The sequence below is a fragment of the Pristiophorus japonicus genome, chromosome 28 (assembly GCF_044704955.1).
Source record: "Pristiophorus japonicus isolate sPriJap1 chromosome 28, sPriJap1.hap1, whole genome shotgun sequence".
Classification (NCBI taxonomy): domain Eukaryota; kingdom Metazoa; phylum Chordata; class Chondrichthyes; family Pristiophoridae; genus Pristiophorus; species Pristiophorus japonicus.
The window spans coordinates 13,071,491-13,095,469 of record NC_092004.1 but is presented as its reverse complement, the minus strand read 5'-3'; positions in this window follow the sequence as shown (position 1 = coordinate 13,095,469).

The window sequence follows — 23,979 nt, the reverse complement described above, 5'->3', positions numbered from 1 at the left end:
TGTCACAGTTTAAGGCTAAGGGGTAAGCCATTTAGGACCGAGATGAGGAGAACTTCTTCACCCAGAGAGTGTTGAACCTGTGGAATTCTCTACCACAGAAAGTTGTTGAGGCCAATTCACTAAATATATTTAAAAAGGAGTTATATGTTGTCCTTACTACTAGGCTGGATCAAGGGGTATGGCGAGAATGCAGGAATGGGGTACTGAAGTTGCATGATCAGCCATGAACTCATTGAATGGCGGTGCAGGCTCGAAGGGCCGAATGGCCTACTCGTGCACCTATTTTCTATGTTTCTATGTTTCTATGTTTCATCAGCCGATATCCTCTAGTTCCACTTAGTGTGTTGCTTTGCACCCAGTGCGGGAATTTCCCGACCAGAACACAAGGGGATAGGACGGGTTGTGGGAGTTCAGGTTAAACACTTACCGTGTTTGTATTTTATCCCGGTGACTGTCATCTACCGGGTATCTTTAGTTCTCTTGATGGCGTTGTTATGCACCAGCGTCGGAGTTTCCCGATCTGAACCGAAGGGAGGGAAGGAGCGGTGTTAGTTCAACTTAGAGCTATTACCTTGCCTATCTATAATGGGCTCGGGTCCACAAGCAAAACATTAATTGAGCTCTGGCTTTGCGAAGGATTTCTTAATTTTTACAGGAGTCGGCCTTGCATGGTATGTCTAATTTACGGGTGTCCTGGACGGTATTTATGCCTGAAGGAACAGAATTACAACAGATCATTAGGGGTGCAATTGCACCCGGAGGGGACAGAATGCAGATGACCGTTATATTACAGGCCCGATATTCAGCTCTAGTGAAATAATTGTAATTGAATATCGGGCCCAGCGTATAACAGGCGATGGAAGTGATACCGATCGTCCCGTGTCCCCCAGCCGTGCCCATTTCTGTCGTCATGGTCATTTAGCTGATTGCTGTTTGTGGGACCTTGCTGTCCACAATTTGACTTTTTGATTTCCGGACATTACTGCAGTGACTGGAATTTCAAGATCTTTTAGCGCTCACGTGTGTAAGCAGCCCTGAGGCCTTGAAAGGCACTGTATGAATTAAAGTGCCAGAAACCGATCTTGGCCAGTCAGACAAAGTCACACCGCTTCCCTTTAAAGGCAACGCCCAATATTTAGCTCCAGGACAGGAAGTGTAAAGGGGAGCGATGCGACCGTCGGTTTTGCTTCTCCTCCCGTGGCTAATTTCACCCCAAGTTCTTTATTTCCAGCAAAACCTCCAGACCTCGATGTAATGTGCATTGCAGCGGCCACAATTTAATCTGTTTTAGAAACAAGACGTTCCATTATTTTTCGATCCATTTAAGTTTAGTTGAATCTGAATATTCTGATTCGAAGATAATTTGAAATTTTCGCCTGGGCGTAGTTCTGGCTGCAGCGGACTATCGGCCAGTCATACACCCTACCGAATTTTCCTTTCGATTGACTACAATCTAAAAGACAATAGGGCCGGGTGTAAAAATCCAACTGGCACTTCACGCCCCATTGAAGTTGGAAAGTACACATGAACCTATGGCTTATTTAGCAAAATTCCCTAAAGCAGAGCAACGTTCAATACATACGGATTAGTTGTCCTGTTCCATATTTTACGAATAGTAATTGATAAATTACCGACACTGGCAAAGTAGCCATCAATTGTTTCAGACTCTGTATTATCAGGTAGTGATTTGGGCAGTGGCAGCATTTGGTTTGTGGGTCAGATTTAAGTACATACAGATTAATATTTAAGTACATATAGATGCAGCAACAGATTTAAATAAAAACAGAAAATGCTGGAAATACTCAGCAGGTCAGGCAGAATCTGTGAAGAGAGATGCAGAGTGAAAGTTTCAGGTCGATGACCCTTCGGTAGATCTGCATTCCCAGCATTTAATGTTTTTTATCAGATTTTCAGCATCAGCAGCGTTTGGCTTTTGTAACAGATTTAAATGTTTACTCTAAGTCTTTTACATAATGGTGTGGAAAGAAAGACTTGAAAAGTTGGGGTGTAGCTCCCCTGAAGTTCTCCATAGTGTAGCGATAACTCGGAACACGATGATCATGTTGGATGTGCTTGTGTCACATTGCAGAGAGTTCTGTGGTTGTAACCGTTAGTCGAGGATCACACAGCTTCATTTTGTATCTGGTAAACGGATATAGCATTGGAATCTTCCACTTGTTCCACTCAATGCTCGCAGAATGTAAATGGATCTTTTCCTTGGCCTGAATAAAACACATGTTGCGTTGTATTAAAGGAATAAATCAATGCACTGCGCTGATGTCCACAGGTCGGACTGTCGCAAAAAAAACAGTGGGCATCAACATTAGCGATGTATTTGTTATCCTTGAACTACAAAAAAAAAACAAAGCTGCTAAACAAACAAACTGCTAGGCGTGACAGATGCAAGAGCTCCTGATTATAATTGGTGTTATGTCACAGATTCGGCTGAGCAATGCACTCATTGGCTGATAGTGCCTGACGTGTGCCTAAACAGCTCCACATTTTAAACACTCACAACATCATCAGGGACCCGGTAGGACATACTGTGACGATCTTCCCGATGGTCAGTTCAGATTATCTTCGAATAGAAAATGCTTCCTCCTATCACTATCTGTGTCAGACTGTTTCGGCGGTCAAAGTAAACAGCTCTTATTTTCCCGATTTCCGGAATTCCGGCGATGAGGAAAGATTGGAGATGCTGTGTCTGTTTAATTTGGAACTGAGGGGGCTGAGATACACCTGATTGAGATCTAAAATTAAAAGGGGCCTGGATAGAGTGGATTCGATGGACCTGTTTCCTTTAGCAGATGCGTATTCAACCAGGGGACATGGATTTGAAATAATTGGAGGGAGGATTAGATGAGATAGGAGCGGAAATGTCTCAACCCAGAGGGTAGTGGTTGTCCGTAACTCAGTGCCTGATAGAGGCAGAGAACCTCACCACATTTAAAAAATACTTGGATATGCACTTGGAGCGCAGTAAGCGACAGGGCTACGGACCAACAGCTGGCCAGTGGGACTAGGCTGAATAACTCTCGGTCGTTCCAAGACCACACCCGTCAGGCCCGTAATTTGAGTTCCCTTATTAGGAAACAATACAAAGAATTGCAAAAAAATTCAGTGCAAATCGTACCTTAAGTTTGCTCCGACCAACATCCATGTGCATTAATGCCTAAAGCTCCATGTTACATCCTGCAATTCATTTCATTGCCTCTCGCTGTATTTTATTTTATCATATTTTATCTTCGCACTGACTTTAAGCTTGCATTGTGATCACTGATTCTGTTCAATATAGATGTAAAAATTGCATTGATCACAGCAGTGTTCTGTTCTTAGCGAGTTGCAGGGCTCGTTATAAGTTTAGCAAATGCTACACTGAGGAAGAGGAGAGATTGATTGTGCGAATTGGATTTGGGCACTTGAAGTAACTTTGCGAGATGTGGGCTCACTGTGCACAGAACTGGTACTGCAGAGAAAGGCACAACATCATGTGAGCCTTCTGCGTGGCCTTGTCCCGCAATTACCGCTAACAGTTATTAGTTTGTATTCCCTATAAGATCAAGTTTAGTGAATCGGTAAAGCATTGAAGTGTTTTTATCAAGAGTTCGAGGATCAATTAAAATGCATGAATCACAGTATCCAATCATCAGTACATTACTAAATATAATACATTCCAAAACCTTTAAATGATACTAGAGTAGAGACGGTACATTCCCAGATTATCATCAATTGCCAGTGAGAAATTTCTCCAGTAGTTTCACCGCGACTCTTGCTCCTCTCTCGCTTGAGCTGGGTTCTTACATTCTGTTGCACGTTCACAATCAAGAAGCTTATTCAAGTATCAAATTCGCAGAATTAACCAGTTCAGGTTGGCTATTTCTCCCGGGTGGACTGAAAGTCTCCGAATCCAGCAGTGTCTTAGTGTGTTTCATTCCAGCTGACTGACAATGCTTTAATTAATGCAGTGTAACCCTTCCCAATTCCACTCTATCGTTCAACAACCTATTGGTCAGGAACTCGCGTCTGACAAGCAGGAAACTGCGCTGCTCTCCGTGAATGACGATGTTGTCCATCAGCAAAAATATATATTTTACACACACATTACAATATTCGAATATAAAAACTCAAAACGATAATCGGCCTGGTTCTCACCACCCAGGCGATGCTTAACTCCTTCCTCTCTATTATTAAGCTATTCATGTTGAGAGAGAACAGACTGTCCACTCGAGCTTCCTAACATTAAAATGTATCTCGTTTTTGTCTAAAGCTTCCATCTACTTACCAGAAAACAATACGGACACACCAAATGCACAGTCAGTCCAGTCGAACCTGAGTATCCCTGCTCACTAATATCTGGGGTCTTGTACCAAAATTGGAGAGTTCTGCAACAGCCTAAGCAAGCAACAACCTCACATATTGATACGCACAGCTTCGTACCTATCAGCATAATTCCCAGAAACCTCCATCCACATTCCTGGGTATGTCATTTCACACCACAAGGGCAAACGCACCAGAGATGGTGGCACAGTGCGATACAGTCGGGAGGGAGTGACACGGGTAAGCCTCAGCATTCCAGAACCCTTGAAGTCTCATGGCATCAGGTAAAGAATGAGTAAGAAAATCTCCTGCTGATTACCAACTACCGCCTTACTTCAGCTGATGAATTAGTACTAATCCATGTTTAACATGTCCATCACCAAGAGTGGCTCGGCAGCACCAGTACTGGCGAGCTGGCCGAGACCTGAAGGACATAGCTGCCAGACTGGGCTTAAGGCACGAAGTGTGGAAATTAACACGAGAGAAAAATATACTTGAACTGACCCTCAGCAAACTAACTGTCGCAGATATATCGGTCCTTGACAGTATTGGTAGCCGTGACAATCATACAGACGTGGAGGCAAATTCCCTACTTCTCACTGATGAAATTTTCCATCATATTATGTGGAACTACCATTGTGCTAAATGCGATCGATATAGAACGAATCTATATCAAAACTGGACAGCAATGAGGTGCAGTGGGCTAGTAACAGCACAATTTTTTTCACCACAATCTATAACACATTCGACCGGCATATCCCTCACTCTACCGTTACTATCAAGCCAGGAGATCCAACCTGGCTTCAATGAGGCGTGTAGAAGAGCATGCACCAGTTGCAGCAGCATGCCTAGCTCATAATGTGGTGTCAAACTGGTAAAGCTAAAATAAAGCACAACACAGCGGAAGGAGCATGCTATAGACAAAACTAACCCGTCCCTTAAACAAGAGATCAGATTGATGCTCTGCCTCCTCCCAGTCATGAATTTTGGTGGACAATTAAATAACTAAGGGGAGAAGTTGGATCCATGAATATCCCCACCCGCAATGGTGGTGGAACCCTGCACGCGCATGCAAAGTCAAGGATGAAGTGTTTGCAACATTCTTCAACCAGAGGTTTCGAATGAACGATTGATCTCAGCCTCAGCCTGAGCTCCACACCATCACACTTGCCAGCCGTCAGCAAATTGCTTCACTGAACGCTTTAAGAATACTGGGAAAGGCTCCCCTTCCCATGCTAAACTGAAGAATAATCAATTCATACTATTATTAGATGTACATTAACAATTTCATTCTGCAATTGTTGCGCTTAAAATCATACTATTGAACCTGCTACGAAATGCCAAGGGTAACCCAGCTTTTTGAGGTAAGATAGACGAAAACTAATGTCTCATGGGTATTGTTGAACAAAATTTAAACAATCCATTGTAGCCTTTCGCATAAAGAGCCTGTAAAACAACAAGGCCAGCGTGGTATGGTTCCAGAGACCCCAGAGACCGTGGTATTTATCCTTAAAAAATCCGTAGATTCTAGAATAGTTCCTGCGGATTGGAAGGTAGCAAAGTTAAGACCACTACTCCAGAAAGGAGGGAGAGAGCAAACAGGGAAATACAGACCAGTTAACCTGAAATCAGTCGTCGGGAAAATGCTGGAATCCATTGTAAAGAAAGTGGTATCAGGGCACTTCGAAAATCCTAACATGTTCAGAGTCAGAGCCAACATGGTTTATTATGAGAGGGTAATCGTGGCTGACAACAGTCTTAGTTTTTGAGCATGCAACGAGCAGAGCAGATAGATGGGAACCAGTGGGTGCAGAATATTTGGATTTCCAAAAGGCATTCAATAAGGTGGCAAATAAAACATTATTACACACGATTCGGGTTCTTGGGATTGTTGGTAATGTATTAGCATTGGTAGAGGATTGGATAATGGACAGAAATCAGAGAGTATTATAAACGGTTTTTTTCAGCTTGGCAGGCTGCAACTAATGGGGTGCTGAAATGATCAGTGCTGAGGCCTCAGCTATTTACAATCAATATTAAAGAACTTGATAAATGGTCCATGTTTAATGTATCGACGTTTGCTAACGATACAAAGCTAGGTAGGACAGTAAGCGGTGGGTTGAAAACGCAGCGTTTGAAATGGTTATAGATCGATTAAGTTATTGGGCAGTTGGATGGCAGATAGAATATAACGTAGGGAAATGTGAGGCTATTCACATTGGTAGGAAGAATAGAAAAAAAGAATTCAGTTTAAATGGTGAGAAACGTTTAAATGTTGGTATTGGAGTGCTGTGGGTGTTCCTGTGCAAGAAAAACTGAAAGCAGCATGAGTGTATTGTAAGCAATAAGGCTGGAAAATGGCATGTTGTTCCTTATTGCAAGGCGTTTAGAATATATGAGCAAGGAAGTCTTGCTGCAATTGTACAGGACCATGGTACGACCACACCTGGATTACTGTGTACAGATTCGGTCTCCTTATCTAAGGAAGAATAAAGTTGCCTTTGAGGCGGTACAACGATTGTTCACAAGTTTGATTCCTGGGAAGAGCTGGATACCTTATAATGAGAGATTGTGTAGAATGGGGCTATACTATCTGGAGCTTAGAATAATGAGAGATGATCTCATTGAGAAATGGAAGATTCTGAAGGGGATTGCCAGGGATGCTGAGAGGTTGCTTCGCCTGCCTGCAGTGTCTAGACCTAGGGTGCACAATCTCCGGATAAGGGGTAGGCAAGTTAATACAGAGATGAGGAGGAATTTCTTCATTCAGAGAGTTGTGTATATTTGAAATTCTCTGCCCGAGAAGGATGCCGAGGCTGAGTCTCCGAATATATTCAAGGTTGAGATTGATATATCTTTGGAGTCTAGGGGAATTAAGATATGACGATCGGACGGGAAAGTGGAGTTGAGGGCGATGATCAGCCATAATCTCACTAATGGCGGTGCAGTTTCGTGGGGCTGTATCGCTTATCATACTCTTATTTTTTATGTTGTTATGTTCTGTTGGTAAAGGTTACAGACTAATTCGTAGCGAAGCTATATGAAATATCAAAACTGTTCAGTTCACAGGTAAGATAAATGATGGATAATGACGTTATATCTCGTATGCATTCGAAACTGTTCGGGGGTGAAACACAAACGGTGTCTGGGGAAGGAAGGGTCATGTGGGCCTTGGCATGAAAGGCGCAGGTAGTTTCAGTGAGTAGGTGGCATCCCCGTAATGGTGCAATTAAATTCAGAATACGTCCATGATTGCCTCAACTGGTCTACATTAACTTTTCTGAGAAAAAGGGATATAACAGGGGTCTCTTCGATGTAAATGTTGTAGAGATATTGGGCTGAAAAGCTTGGGTCTGTCCACAGATGGGCTAACGAGGGACCGGCTGGAGAAGGGAAGAAATGGGTGACACTGACCGTATACAGAGGTTAAAGGACTCATGCACCAGGGGGGTTGAGAAAGACTTCATAGATTGTATGCGGGATGGTTTCTTGCAACAATACGTTGTGGAACCAACCAGGGAGCAGATTATTTTAGATGTGGTAATTTGTAAAGGGTCTGGATTAATTCATGATCTACTAGTGAAGGATCCTCTTGGGAAGAGTGACCATACCATAGTAGAATTTCAATTTCATTTTGAGGGCGAGTAAGCGAGGTCTCAAACTAGTGTGCTGAGCCTAAACAAAGCAGGTATGTGCCTAAACAAAGCAGGACACGGGCCTCGTTGATATGACGCTTGTTAACGTCCCAGGGCCCGAACATCAGGTGCAGAGACAGTACCCGATATAATCAGAGGCGGTGGATGCGGTATCAAGAATCTTATTCGACCTCTTAGGAAAGGGAATATTTAGGGAGACGGAGAGCACCACGAACTCGCCAGTATGGCCGGTCGTGAAACCTGATGGATCATACAAGCTCACCATAGACTATACAGCCATGAACAAAGTTACTCCCAAACTGCACCCCGTAGTGGCAACTCCGGTTACCATCCTAAATGGCCTGAGTCCCGAGCGTAAGATATTCACGGTAGTAGATATCGCAAACGGATTCGGGTCCGTACCCCTTGACAAGGAGTCGCAAGAGAAGTTTGCCTTTATGGTGGAAGGGAGCCAGTATACGTGGACCCAATTATCACAGGGATTCCACAATAGTTCTGTGATATTTCACAGAGCTATGAGCGCCATACTAAAACCCGCAGATTTGATGCCCTACCGTAGCACGATGTTGCAGTACATGGACGATTTACTGATAGCCTCAGAGAATCCAGAAGGTCATAGGGCAGCCCTCATATCGGTTCTGTAAACATTTGAAAAGGAGCATTTAAAGTAAACCCCGTTAAGGCTCAGATTGGCAAGAAAATTGTAACCTACCTGGGACAGGAGCTATCCCAAGGAGTCAGAACCATGCCTAACGACCAGAAGGTAGCAATACAGACAATGACCAGACCAATTTCAGTGCCTGGGGTCAGGAAGGTACTGGGACTATTCAACTACATTAGGAAATTCATCCCAGCGTTCGCAGAAAAAGTCGAACCCATTCAGAGATTGGTAAAGGGCGGGAGGCCCGCAACGGTCCCCATATCCCCATAGAGTGGGGAGAAGACCAAGAAGGGGTTTATAAACGGCTGAAATAGGCCGTGGTGTCCGCCCCAGGGTTGTGATTAACCGACATGGGAAAACCATTTCACATTTATCGTGAGAATGAGGGAGGGTTTTATGCGGCGTTGGTCGCCAAACAACACTGGGACCAGAAACGGCCAGTAGCATACTACTCCACTCAGGAGACGCCCGTGAGGCGGCCCTTGAATACGCGGTGAGAGCTAGCGAGCCTACCATTATGACCGGAGACATTGTCCTGCATAATAAACAAACTCTGGTGGAGATGTTGATCACTGGAAAACTGATGTCCGTGTCCAACATGCGCCGGGCCCGCTGGGAGGCTGTCTTATTGCCAGTAGATCGGACAGTGGTAATTATCAAGGATATCGGAGGAAACCCGGCAGAAGGCCTCCTGGAGGCAGGGGAGCCGCATCACTGTACGGAAGTGGATAGTGAGAATATAGAAGGCCGCCTTCTAGGCGAACCCTTAACTGAGGCGCAGATGATCCTCTACGTGGAGTGGTCTAGAAAGTATATTAAAGGGACACCACGTACCGGGTGGGCCGTGGTAAATGGGCAGTTACAAACCATGGCGTCTGGTAGATTAAATGGGGGACTCTCAGCCCAAGTTGCTGAGATTGTGGCACTCACTGAACCCTTGAAGCTGGCAAGGGGCAAGACTGTTAATATCTATACAGGTAGTCGCTATGCGTTTGGAGTTGTACATGATTATATGATAGCATGGGGACGTAGGGGGTTCGTCACAACAGGGGAAGAACCCATCCGACACCAGGAATGATTCCAGGCTCTATTGCATGCAGCAGAAGGGCCACTGCACGCTGCTGTGACAAAAAATAAAAGCTCAGCCACAGGTACAAACCCGGGAGCAGGAAGGTAATCAGACGGCCGACGCCGCCGCACAGCAAGCATTGGAACAGGGCATGGAGGAAAGAACTGAGGGGGTGGGAGCATAATGAGGGACGAAGTGGACATAGTCAAGTTACACTCCGATTATTCGCCGGAGGAACATGAGGAACGGAAGGTCAAGGGCGGGTTACCAGGTGATGATTCGATGTGGAGAAAGGATGGAAAAGTCATAGCCCCAAACTGCATTAAGCAGACATTACTGGAAGTACACCATGCAGTAGCTCATACAGGCAGGGGACCCATGATGGAGTTGCTCACGAGAGATTAGTAGTGGTTCCGAATGGAGCTTGATATAGCCCAACACTTTCAGCACTGTATAACGTGGGTGTATCATAATCCCGTTAAGCCAATTAAGATACGAATGGCGCAGCAACCAAGTCCCCAAAGGCCATGGAAAATCATACAAATATATTTCACTGGACCACTGCATGACTCACGGGGGAAACGACATTGCTTGGTGGTAATAGACCAGTTCACACGATGGGTGGAAATTTACCTAACAAGGAACTGTACGGCCACTAGGGTGGCTGGAATTCTGGCGGAAGAAATAATCCCTAGATGGGGGGTGCCTTTGCAAATCGACTCGGACCGAGGCACCCACTTCACGGGGAATGTAATAAAGGCCGTATTGTAAACTAATCGGAATAAAGCAGAAATTCCATATACCATTCCATCCCCAAAGTTCAAGAATAGTACAACGGATGAACTGAACCATGAAGATAACAATCGCAAAGGCAATCCGAGAAAATGGGACTACATGGGTCGATGTATTTCCCATAATTCTGATGAAACTGAGGGCAGTCCCGAATCGAACAGCGGGCTTATCCCCTTATGCGTTAATGACGGGAAGGGCGATGCAACTCCCAGAAGGAATTTTTACAGGAGGGGCGGAAGTAGGACCCCTCAGTGGTAGAATTCGGAGATATATATTGGAGATGAGTAATAATCTCCAGGAAATGAGAAAGCAAACCAGAGAAAGGCAGACTCAATCTGATTAAAAAAACTGGAGCCCACCACCTTCCTGGACATACTTCAAGCAGGACCCCGCGTGATGGTAAAGGTTCTCCCAGGAAAACTTGGGTTCGCCCCGAAGTTGATAGGGCCGTACGAGGTTATGCGCCTATATTGATATTAGAGGAAAAGGGCAATGGAAAAATTGCACCCAGCGTAAGGTTTTCAAGCCTGCCGCTTGATACACATATTATTTCATTATTTGTATGTCCACAGGTTGGGAACGACTCTTCAAGTAAGCCAAACGGCCATTTTGTCGTTGACTAATTGATAACATAGATTAATAAGATGAAACTGCACGTCGCTATCTGGGTAATAGCCTTCCTCTGTATTATATACGCCCCACCGGGAAAGAGGCAAAAATGCGAAATCCATGTTCGTACATTTCTGAATATGTCATACATATGTGCCCAACAAGGTAACGTTTCCAATTGTTGGGTATGTGCACACATCCCTATCCATAACAGAGGAGGAATTCCCCTAAGACCAGTATCCTTCAGTGCGGGTGAAACAGTTGAATGGATGGCACGGCAAAATCAGACTAACGCTACCTGTGAGGTGGCGCGAGAGGACCAAACCTCCACGCATAAGAGATTGGAGCAGGGACCTTTCTTGGGGTTAAATTGTGCCACCATGAAAGAGGCGGGCTAGGGCATGGAAGGGTTTAATGGGTTCTCCTTCCCGCCGTATGACCGGACCCAGCAACCGCCCTTCTTGGCAATAACTAATACGACTAGGTTCGGAAGGCCAGACCATGGGGACTGTCTGAGCCGGGAGATGAAGGAAGGTGGAAAACCAGTCGGAAAAAGTAATTGTATCCAGCTTGTCAATCTCACAGTGGGAACAGAGAATACCTTAACATAAACTAGGTTAACGTACCCTGGAGGGAACGGAAGGGGAGAGGCTGTCCTTAGCTTTTACCCAGCACCATGGGTCCCTTCTCAGGCACGCCGGAATAACCTAAGGCCTGACAATGGAACCTACTTTATTTGCGGCCACAAAGCTTACCCTTGGCTGCCCCGCAACTGGACGTGATCCTGCTATTTAGGATACGTCATATCCTTCAAGAGGCAAGCACATACTTTAGCAGAAGTTCATGCTTCCAGCCGACAGAAACGAGACCTCACCCCCGTTGAGAGGTTATTTGGGGTGCTCTTGGCACCGGTTGGAGTAGGACGAAACATGGATAAACTATGAAGGGTAGAGAAAGTACTGGAGCAGACAGCCAATGACACGGCCGAGGCTCGAGATGATATAACCACGGAAATGGTGGCAATACATACCACACTGTTGCAAAATCGAATGGCATTAGAGTATGTCTTGGCGGAAAGAGGTGACAGTTGTGCTTTAATAGGGGCCGAGTGCTGTACCTACATCCTATATAGCTCTGAAGATATTACTAACTTAGCCGAACATCTAAAAAAGAAGGTGGAATAATTGAAATCCACTGACCGTGGGTTCGGTTGGTTAGGAAGCTGGATGTTACGCCTTGGACAGAGCATTGTGCTAGGATTGGTACTGGTTGTGGGAATATGTATCGCACTGTACGTCGCGGTTATGATAATTAAGATGTGTATGTCAAAATTGTGTGCAACGGATCGGTGTCCTCGATAACATATGTCAACGCCACCGGCATCTCCCGACCCACTCCAGTTCCAGCCTCGGAGTATCAGAAACTCGAGCACCGCTGGCAACAATACCATCAGCTTCAGTCTCAGCAACAGGTATCGGCACATGAAGAATCGATCCGACGAAGATTTATGGTTGTTCTTCTACGCATGGTATGAGAGAGATCAAAAGGAGGGACTGTTGGGGGAAAAACTTTTAATCTGTAACTATTTTCCTGTTTGTATTGTACTTTTTAGTCGGATTTCTTTAAAGACATTGCTCAATGCATTATGGGGAAGAAAGAATGGGCAAGCAGTAATTGCCTGCTTAGACATATTCAGTCTTCGACATCTGCGGACCATGAGTCATGGAGATAGGGGAAGTGAGACAATGAATGGTTGGAGGGAAAAATAGGGGTATGCTTGCTCTTACTCATAATGGGAAACCGGCCTCTTGTTTTTCTACTGACAAGGGGGAACTGACCCATCTTACTTGCACGCCTGCGATGTATTCCCTTGTTGTGTCACAATGTAAGAATGAATCATGCCAGACAGCGGCCATATAAGGCAATGCTACGCTAAAACATGAACTAATTGGATAATGGTGTACAGGGGCAGTAACGGCCCCAGAGGTATAATTGTAACCAGAAGGCTATGCCTGGGGAGAAGTTGATAACTAAGATGTGGAACCTCTGTCTCTTCTCCCAGAGCACTCTGTACAATACACTGTGCATTTTTACCGTACTTGGTCTTGTGTGGAAAGTTATTCCTAACAAATCCGAGACATTGGCTGGGACGGGGACGGAATAACCGGCGACGGAAAATAATTCAGGGCGGGGGCCGAAGACTTCCCAATGTGTCGGTAATCACAGATTGCCTGTCGGGGAAGCAGCGTGAGAAACCACAAGAAATGCAGGGGTCGAGGGTGGTGGTGGAGAGGGAGAGCAGAGTGCTGCCAGAGTACATATCAAAGCTGATCTCTTATCTTCAGATAATGTTTCCGAGGGGAAGCATGTTGGTGTAAATTACGAGGGGGCAAGGGAAGATCCATGGGGGATTCCAGAGGTAACAGTGCAGCAGCAGGAAGAGAAGCCCTTGATGAAGATTCTCTGCTACGACTGGATCAGTAAAAGTGGAACCAAGCGAGGTCAGTGCCACTGAGCTGGACAACGGAGGAGAGGCGTTGGCGGACGATATTGCGCTCGACCATGTCAAAGAATGCAGAGGTCAGGAAGAATGAGGAAGGATAGTTTACCATGATCACAGTCATAGAGTGTTTCAGTTGTGACTTTGATTATTGCAAATTCAGTGATGTAGCTGGAGCAGAAACACAAAGGACAGATTCAAATATAGATGAGTGAGAAAGATTGACACAAATTCGGGAGGCGACAAAACATTGGGAGAAAATGGAGGCTGGAGATCAAGATACACATTTCTCACTCTACGCGCGTGTGAAACCGAACATGTTTCTTTGATTAAACCCTCTCCTATAAAATATACAAGTCTCATTTGTGGTTTTATGTTACAGACTAAGTTAAACACATTTCACTTTTACAGAATATTGCACACGCTCTGGCTGGGTGACTAGAATCTCCGAGTTCCACCAGAGGAGTTTGCGTGCCGCATGGATCGGAATTGGAGGAACACTTGCAAAAGACAGCTTCAGAAAATGTGTCACCGGCACTTCCGTTAATTACAAAGAGTTACATCGAAGTTGCCGAACAGAAACAAGCCTTTTAACCAAACTCAACGCTGGTGCTTATGGTCCCACAAGCTGCCTCCCACCGTTCTTCATCGAACCCAGCCCCTCGCCCCGCTCAGACAGCCTCAGGCCCCTTGAAGCAGGCCCAGTGCCCCACTTACCCGGGCCCCAACTGACCCATGGACCCACTGACTCGGGCCGCTGAGCCCCACTGACAGGTGTCCCCACTGAACCAGGCCCTGCGCCCCACTAACCCAGGCTGCCGCGTCCACTGACCCAGGCCCCGCGCCCCACTGACACAGGCCCCGCACCCTACTGACCCAGGCAACACACCCCACTGACCCAGGCGCCACACTCCACTGACCCAGGCCGCGCACCCCACTGACTCAGGCCCCGCATCCCACTGACCCAGGCCCCACGCACCACTGACCAGGCCCCCGCGCCCCACTGACCCAGGCCCCGCACCCAACATCCCAGGCCCCACGCCCCACTGACCCAGTCCCTGCATCCGACTGACCGTGGCCCCTCACCCCACTGACACAGTCACCGTGCCCCACTGACACAGGCCCCGCAACCCACTGACCCATGCCCCACGACCCACTGACCCAGGATCCATGCCACACTTACCGAGGCCCTGCGCCCCACTGACCCAGACCACTCACCCGAATGACAGAGGCCCCACGTCCCACTGACCCAGCCCCTGCACCCCACTGACCCAGGCCCCGCTCCCCACTGACCCAGTACCCGCGCCCTACTGACACAGGCACTGCGCCCCAATGACCCAGGCCCCACGTCCTACTGCCTCAGGCCCCATGCCGCACTGAGCCAGGCCCCCACCCCCCACTGACCCAGGCCCGGCACCCCACTGACCCGGGTCTCTGGCCCCCACTGGCACAGGCCCAGCGCCCCACTCACCCGGGTCCCCACCTCACTGATCCGGGCCCCGCCCCCCACTGAAGCAGGCCCAGGACGCCACTGGCCCTGGCCCCAACTGACCCGTGGACCCACTGACTCGGGCCTCCGAGCCCCACTGACCCCGGTCCCCACGGACCCAGTCCCTGTGCCCCACTAACCCAGGCCGCCGCGCCCACTGACCCAGGCCCCGCGCCCCACTGACGCAGGCCCGGCACCCTACTGACCCAGGCACCACACCCCACTAAGCCAGGCCCCGCACTCCACTGACCCAGGCCGCGCACCCCACTGACTCAAGCCCCGCACCCCACTGACCCAGGACACATGCACCACTGACCCAGGCCCCCGCGCCCCACTGACCAAGGCCCCGCACCCAACATCCCAGGCCCCACGTGCCACTGACCCAGTCCCCGCATCCGACTGACCGTGGCCCCGCACCCCACTGACACAGTCCCCGTGCCCCACTGACACAGGCCCCGCAACCCTCTGACCCAGGCCCCGCGCCCCACTGACCCAGGCTCCACGCCACACTGACACAGACCATGCATCCCACTGACCCAGACCACTCACCACAATGACAGATGCCCCGCGCCCCACTAACCCATGCCCTGCAGCCCACTGACCCAGGCCCCGCTCCCCACTGACCCAGGACCCGCGCCCTACTGACAAAGGCCCTGCGCCCCACTGACCCAGGCCCCGCGCCCTACTGACACAGGCCCCGCGCCCCACTGACCCTGGCCCCACGACCCACTGTCTCAAGCCCCGCACCCCATTGACGCAGGCCCCACACACCGCTGACCCAGTTCCCCACGCCGCTGTGACCAGGCCCAGCACCCCACTCACCCGGGCCCCGCCCCACTGATCCGGGCCCAGAACCCCACTGAAGCAGGCCCAGCACGCCGCTGACCTAGGCACGCACTGACCCGTGGCCCCACTGACATGAGCCCCTGTGCCTCACTGACTTGGGCCGCCGCACCTCACTGACCTTGGCCCACGCGCAGCACTGACTTAGGCCCCACACCGCATTGACCCGGGCCCCCACGCCACACTGACCAGTGCCCCAGCTCCCCATTTACCCAGGCCCCGCGCAGCACTGGCCCAGGCCGCGCCCCCCACTGACCCAGACCACTCACCCCAAAGACAGAAGCTCCGTGCCCCTACTGACACAGGCCCCGCGCCCCACTGACCCTGGTCCCATGACCCACTGTCTCAGGCCTCGCTCCCCATTGATGCAGGCCCGCGCCCCATTGATCCAGCTCCCCACGACCCACTGGCCCAGGCCCCGCGCTCCACTGACCCAGCTCCCCACGCCTCACTGACACAGTCCCCGTGCCTCACTGACCCAGACCGCCGCGCCACACTGACCCAGCACCCATGCCCCACGTCCCAGAACCCGCGTGCCTCTGACCCAGGCCCCCGCACGCCACTGACGCAGGTCCCCGTGCCCCACTGACCCAGGGCCCGCTCCCCACTGACCCATGACTCAATCACACATACCCAGGCCCGCGCTCCACTGATCAGGCCGTCGCGCCCCACTGCCTCAGGCCCCGTGCCCCACTGAGGTAGTCCCCCACCCCCAACTGACCCAGGCCCGGTGCCCCACTGACCCGGGCCTCCAGCCCCCACTGGCACAGGTCCAGCACCCCACTGAGCTAGGCAGCCATTGACCCGTGGTCCAACTGACACGTTACCCCAGCCTCACTGACTTGGGCTGCTGCGCCCCACTGACCTTGGCCCCCGTGCATCACTGACTTATGCCCCACAAGCCATTGACACAAGCCCCCGCGCCACTGTCAAGGGCCACCGCCCCCCACTGACCCAGGCCGGGCGCCCCAATGACCCGGGCCCCCAGACCCCATGGATACAGGCCCCGCGCCTCATTGACTCGGGCCCCGCCTCACTGAGCCAAGTCCATGCCACCCACTGACCCAGGCTCCACCTCCTCACTGACTCGGCCCCCGCGCCCCACTGACCTAGGACCCGCCCCCTCACTGATTCAGGCCCCGCGTCCCACTGATCTGGGCTCTGCACCCCACTCACCCTGGCCCCCACGCAGCACCGACCTGGGCCCCACGCACCACTGACCCACGACTCCACGCACCGCTCTCCCATGCTCCGCGCCCCACTGACCTGGACCCGCACACCACAGAACCATGTCCCCGGGCCCCACTGATCTGTGCCCCGCAATACAATGAGGCTGGTCCCCGGGCCCCACAGACCCGAGCCCCCGAAGGCCATACAACGCTGGTCCAAGGGCCCACTGAGCCTGATCCCCGGGCCCCATTGGCACGCGACACTGGGCCCCTCTGACCCAGCCACCGCGCCCCAGTAACCCAGATACCCTCACCCCACTGACCAAGGAACCCGGGCCCAACTGTCCCAGGCAACCGTGCCACCCTGACCAAGGCCTCCGGGCCCAACTGTCCCAGGCCCCCGTGCCCCCCTGACTCACGCCCCGGACCCCACTGACCCAGGTCCACGTGCCAAATTGACCCAGGCCCACGGGCCGCCGGATCCAGGCCCCCGTGCCCCAGTGACCCTGGCCCCGCCCCCACTGAGCCAGGCCCCCGCGCCCCGCTGATCTTGTGCCCCAGGCCCCACTGACCCGGGACACCGCTGCCTACATTGCAGATCCCTGTGCCCCACTGACCCTGGACCCCGTGCCCCAATGACCCTGGCCCACGTTTCCTACAATTCGCGTCCCTTTGACCCACTTAGCCAGCACCCACACCCCTCTGACCCAGGCCCGCACGACCTACATCACGGATCCCTTTATCCACTGACTCTGGCCCCCTCGCCCTACTGTCCTAGGCCATCGTGCCCCACTGACCCTGGTCCCCGCGCCCCACTGACCCAGGCCCCCGTGCCGCATTGACTCAGCCCACTGGGCCCCACAGACCCAGGCACCCCTGCTCCCCTAACTCAGGCCACCAGGCCCCACTGACAAGGTAGCCGCTCCCCACTGACCCAGGCCAACGCGCCCCACTGACACTGGCCACGCCCCCCACTGGCCCAGGCCCCCGCGCACCACTGACCTGGGTCCCGCTCCACACTGACCCTGGACCCCGCACCCCAATGACCCAGGTCCCCGCTTCCTACAATTCGGATCCCTTTGGCCCACTAACCCAGCACCCGCACCCCACTGACCCAGGCCCCCACGACCTATATCCCGGATCCCTTTATCCACTGACTCTGGCCCCCGCGCCCTACTGACCTAGGCCATCGTGCCCCACTAAGACCCTGTATCCGCACCCCACTGTCCCAGGCCCCCGTGCACCATTGACTCAGCCCACTGGGCCCCACAGACCCAGGCACCCGTGCCCCACTGACCCAGACGCCCGCGCCACACTGACCCAGACCCCCGCGCCCCACTGACCCAGGCCCCAGCGCCCCACTGACCCAGGTCCCCGCCACCTACTGGGACAGGCCCCCGCGCCCCCTTGACACAGGCCGCGCACCCCACTGACTCAGGTCACGCAACCCACTGACCCAGGCCCCGCGCACCACTGACCCAGGCCCCGCCCCCCATTGAACCTGGCCCTCGCGCCCCACTGACCTGTGCCCCGCACCCCACTGACCCAGGCCTCCGCGCCCCAATTATCCGGGCCCCGTCCTGCTGACACAGGCCCCAACCGCCATTAACCAAGGACCCGCGCCCCACTGACCTAGGCCCCCGCGCCCCACTGACCCAGACCCCAGCACCACACTGATCCAGACCCCAGCGCCCCACTGACCCAGGCTCCCGCGCCGTACTGAACCAGGTCCCCGCACCCCACTGGCCCAGGCCCCCGCGCCCCACTGACCCAGACCCCCGCGCCCCACTGACCCAGATCCCCGCCCCCCACTGGCCCAGGCCCCCGCGCCCCACTGACCCAGGTCCCCGCCACCCACTGGCCCAGGGCCCCGTGCCCCACTGACCCAGACCCCCGTGCCCCACTGACCCACACCCCCGCGCCACACTGACCCAGACCCCCGCGCCCCACTGTCCCAGGCCCCCGCGCCCCACTGACACAGGTCACCACCACCTACTGGCAATGGCCCCCGCGCCCCACTGACACAGGCCGCGCACCCCACTGACTCAAGTCCCGCACCCCACTGACCCAGGCCCCGCGTTACACTGACCCAGGCCCCCGCTCCCCACTGGCCCAGGCCCCGCAACCCACATCCCAGGCCCCACGCCCCACTGACCCAGTCCCCGCATCCGACTGACCATGGCCACACACCCAACTGACACAGTCCTCGTGCCCCACTGACACAGGCCCCGCAACCTACTGACCCAGGCCCCGCGTACCACTAACCCAGGCTCCACGCCACACTGACCCAGGCCCTGCGGACCACTGACCCATATCACTCACCCCAATGACAGAGGCCCCGCGCCCCACTGACCCAGGCCCTGCGCCCCACTGACACAGGCCCCGCCCCCACTGACCAAGGATCCGCGCCCTACTGACACAGGCCCCGCGCCCCACTGAGCCTGGCCCCACGTCGCACTCTCTCAGGCCCCGCTCCCCATTGACGCGGGCCCCGCATCCCGCTGACACAGCTCCCCACGCCTCACTTCCCCAGGTCCGGCACCCCACTGACCCGGGTCCCCGGCCCCCACTGACACAGTCCCAGCGCCCCACTCATGCGGGCCCCCGCCCCACTGATACGGGCCCCGCCCCCCACTGATGCAGGCGCAGCACGTCACTGAACTAGGCAACCACTGACTCGTGGCCCCACTGACACGAGCCCCCGTGCCTCACTGCCTTGGGCCGCCGCACACCACTGACCTTGGCCCCCGCGCATGACTGACTTAGGCCCCACACCGCATTGATCCGGGCCCCCGCGCCCCACTGACCAGGGCTCCAGCTCCCCATTTACCCAGGCCCCGCGACCCAATGGCCCAGGCCCCGCCCCCCACTGACCTAGGCCCCACGCCCCACTGACCCAGACCCCACACCCCACTGACACAGGCCCCGCGCACCACTGACCCAGGCCGTGCGCCCCACTGACCCAGACCACTCACCCCAATAACAGAGGTTCCGAGCCCCTACTGACACAGGCTCCGCGCCCCACTGACCCTGACCCCATGACACACTCTCTCAGGCCCCGCTCCCCATTGATGCAGGCCCGCGCCCCACTGACCCAGCTCCCCAAGCCGCACTGGCATAGGCCCAGCGCCCCACTGACCCAGCCCCGCACGGCGCACTGACCCAGTCCCCGTGCCCCACTGACCCAGCCCGCCGCGCCCCACAGATCCAGAACCCCGCGCCCCACTGACCCAGGAACCGCGCAACACTGACACAGTCCCCGTGCCCCACTGACACAGACCGCCGCGCCCGACTGACCCAGGCTCCGCGCCCCACTGACCCAGCATCGATGCCCCACTTCCCAGAACCCGCGTGCCTCTGACCCACAGCCCCGCACACCACTGACGCAGGTCCCCGTGCCCCACTGACCCAGGCCCACTCCCCACTGACCCATGACTCACATCACACAGACCCAGACCCCCGCGCCCCACTGATCCAGGACATCGCGCCCCACTGCCTCAGGCCTCGCGCCCCACTGAGCCAGGCCCCCACCCCCTACTGGCACAGGCTCAGCGCCCCACTCACCCAGGCCCCCGCTGCACTGACCCGGGCCCCACCCCCCACTGATGCAGGCCCAGCACCCGACTGAGCTGGGGACCCACTGACCCGTGGTCCCACTGACACGTTACCCGTGCGTCACTGATTTGGGCCGCTGTGCCCCACTGACCTTGGCCCCCGAGCATCACTGACTTATGCCCCACACGCCACTGACCCGGGCCCCCGCGCCCCACTGACAAGGACCCCCGCCCCCCACTGACCCAGGCCGGGCGCCCCAATGACCCGGGCCCCAATGCCCCATTGATACAGGCCCCGCGCCTCATTGACGCGGGACCCGCCTCACTGAGATAGGTCCATGCCACCCACTGACCCAGGCTCCACCCCCTCACTGACTCGGGCCCCGCACCGCACTGACCCAGGTCCACGTGACAAATTGACCCTGGCCCACGGGCCGCCGGATCCATGCCCCCGTGCACCACTGACCCTGGCCCCGCCCCCCACTGACCCAGGCCCCCGCCCCCCACTGACCGAGGTCCTCTGTGCCACTGACCCAGGCCTCATTGACTCGGGACCCGCCCCACTGAGCAATATCCCTGCCTCCCACTTACCCTGGCTCGACCCCCTCACTGACTCGGGCCCCGCATCGCACTGACCCAGTCCCCCGCTCCCCACTGACCCAGGCCCGGCCCCCTCATTGACTCAAGCCCCGAGCCCCACTGACCCAGGCCCCGCACCCATTGACACAGGCCCCGCGCCCCACTGATCAATGCCGCGCACCCCACTGACTCAGGCCCCGCGTCTCACTGCTCTGGGCCCTGTGCCCCACTATCCCTGGCCACCGCGCAGCACTGACCTGGGCCCCGCACCCCACTGACCGGAGCCCCCCTGGCCTCCTGTCCCGAGTACCCCACGCACCACTGACCCAGGCCTCTACGCACCACTGAACCAGGCCATGCACCCCATTGACCTGGACCTGCAAACCACTGAACCATGTCACCGGGCCCCAATTACCTGGGCAACCGGGCCCCACTGACCTGGGTCCCGCACAACACTGAGGCTGGTCCCCGGGCCCCACTGACCCAGGCCCCCGAGCCGCACTGACCCAGTCCCAGCGCCCAACTGACCTAGGCCACTAATGCACCACTGACCTGGGCCCCCGGTCCCAACTGACCCGGGACACTGGGCCCCACTGACCCAGCCACCGGGCCGCATGGACCTAGGCACCCGCGCCCCACTGACCTAGGCCACCGGCCCACCTGTCCCAGGCCCCCTCGACCCACTGACTTGGGCCCCGCTCCCCACTTACGCTGGCCTCCGCGCCCCAATTATCCGGGCCCCATCCCACCGATACAGGCCCCCGCACATTACTGACCCAGGTCCCCACCCCCCCACTGGCCCAGGACCCCGCGCCCCACTGGCCCAGGTCCCGCCCCACTGACGAGACCCTGTGCCCCACTGACCCAGGCACTGCTCCCCACTGACCCTGCTCCCTGGGCCCCACTGACTCGGGGCACCGCGCCCCAATGACCCAGACACCCGTGACCTACATCCCGGATCCCTTTGCCCACTGACTCTGGCCCCCGCTTCCTACTGACCTAGGCCCCCGTGGCCCACTGACCCTGATCCCTTCACACCACTGACCCAGGCCCCCACGCCCCACTGACCCACGCCCCCGGGCACAACTGACCGAGGCCCCCGCGCCCCACTGACCTGGGCACCGCACCCCACTAACCCAGGCCCCTGCCTCCAACTGATCCTTTGCCCCGGGCCCAAATGAGCAGGATTCACGCGCTCTACATCTCAGATCCCAATGCCCCACTGACCCTGGACCCCGCGCCCCAGTGACGCAGGCCCCCGCGTCCTACATCCCGGATCCGTTTGCCCCACTGTCCCAGCACCCGTGCCCCCTTACCCAGGCCCCTGCGCCCCACTGACCTTGTTCCCGCCCCCCACTGACCCTGGTCCCCGCGCCCAACTGACTCGGGTCCCACACCCCACGGACCCAGGCCTCCGCGCCCCAATGATCCGGGCCCCGTCCCACTGACACAGGCCCCTGCACACTACTGGCCCAGGACACCGCCCCCCATTGACCCATGCCCCCTCGCCCCACTGATCCAGGCCCCCACATTCTACTGACACAGGCACCGCCCCACTGACCGGACCCTGTGCCCCACTGACCCAGGCACCGCTCCCCACTGACCCTGGTTCAAGGGTCCCACTGACCCTGCTCCCTGGGCCCCAATTACCCGGGACACAGGGCCACACTGACCCAGCCACCGCGCCCCACTGACCCAGGCACACGTGACATACATCCCGGATCCCTTTGCCCAACCTACCCAGCGCCCGTGCCCATCTTACAAAGTCCCCCGGGCCCCACTGACACAGGACCCGGCCCTCATTGACCCAGGCCGCCGCGCCCCACTTACCCTGGCTCCGCCCCCCACTGTCCCTGAGACCCACACATCACTGACCTGGGCCCTGCATCCCACTGACACAGGCCCAGCGCCCAAGTGACAAGGGACTCCCCGCCACTGATGCAGGCCCAGCACCCCACTGACCCTGGAATCCACTGACCCGTGGCGCCACTGACACGGGCCCTCGTGCCCCATTGACCCGGGCCTCCGGGCCCAACTGTCCCTGGCCCCCACCCACCACTGACTTGGGCCACTACGTCGCATTGACATTGGCCCCGCGCCCCAGTGACTCAGGCCCAACACCCCATTGACCTGGGACCCACGCCCCACTTACACAGGCTCCGCGCCTCATTTACCCGGGCCCCGCCCCACTAACCGTGGCTCCTGTACCCCACTGACCCAGGTTCCACTCCCTCACTGACTCGGACACCGCACCCAACTGACCCAGGTCCCCACGCCCCACTGACCCCGGCTCCGACCCCTCATTGACTCAGGCCCCGTGCACCCACTGAGCCAGGCCCCGCGCCCCACTGACCCTGGGCCCGTGCCCCACTGATCTGTGTCCAGCGCCCCACTTGCCCGAGCCCAGGGGCCCCACTGACCCGGATGCCCAACGCACGACTGACCCAGGCCCCGCCAGCCACTGACCTGGACCCGCACACCACTGAACCATGTCCCCGCGCTCCACTGATCCCGGCTCAGCCCCCCACTGAACCAGGACCCGCGCCGCAATGACCCGGGACCCACGCCCCACTGACACAGGCTCCGCGCCTCATTTACCCGGGCCCCGCCCCACTAAGCCTGGCTCCTTTCCCCCACTGACCCAGGGCTCGTGCCCCACTGATCTGGGTCCTGTGGCCCACTCTCCCTGGCCCCGCGCCACACTGACCAATGCTTCGGTGCACCATTTACCCAGGTCAGCG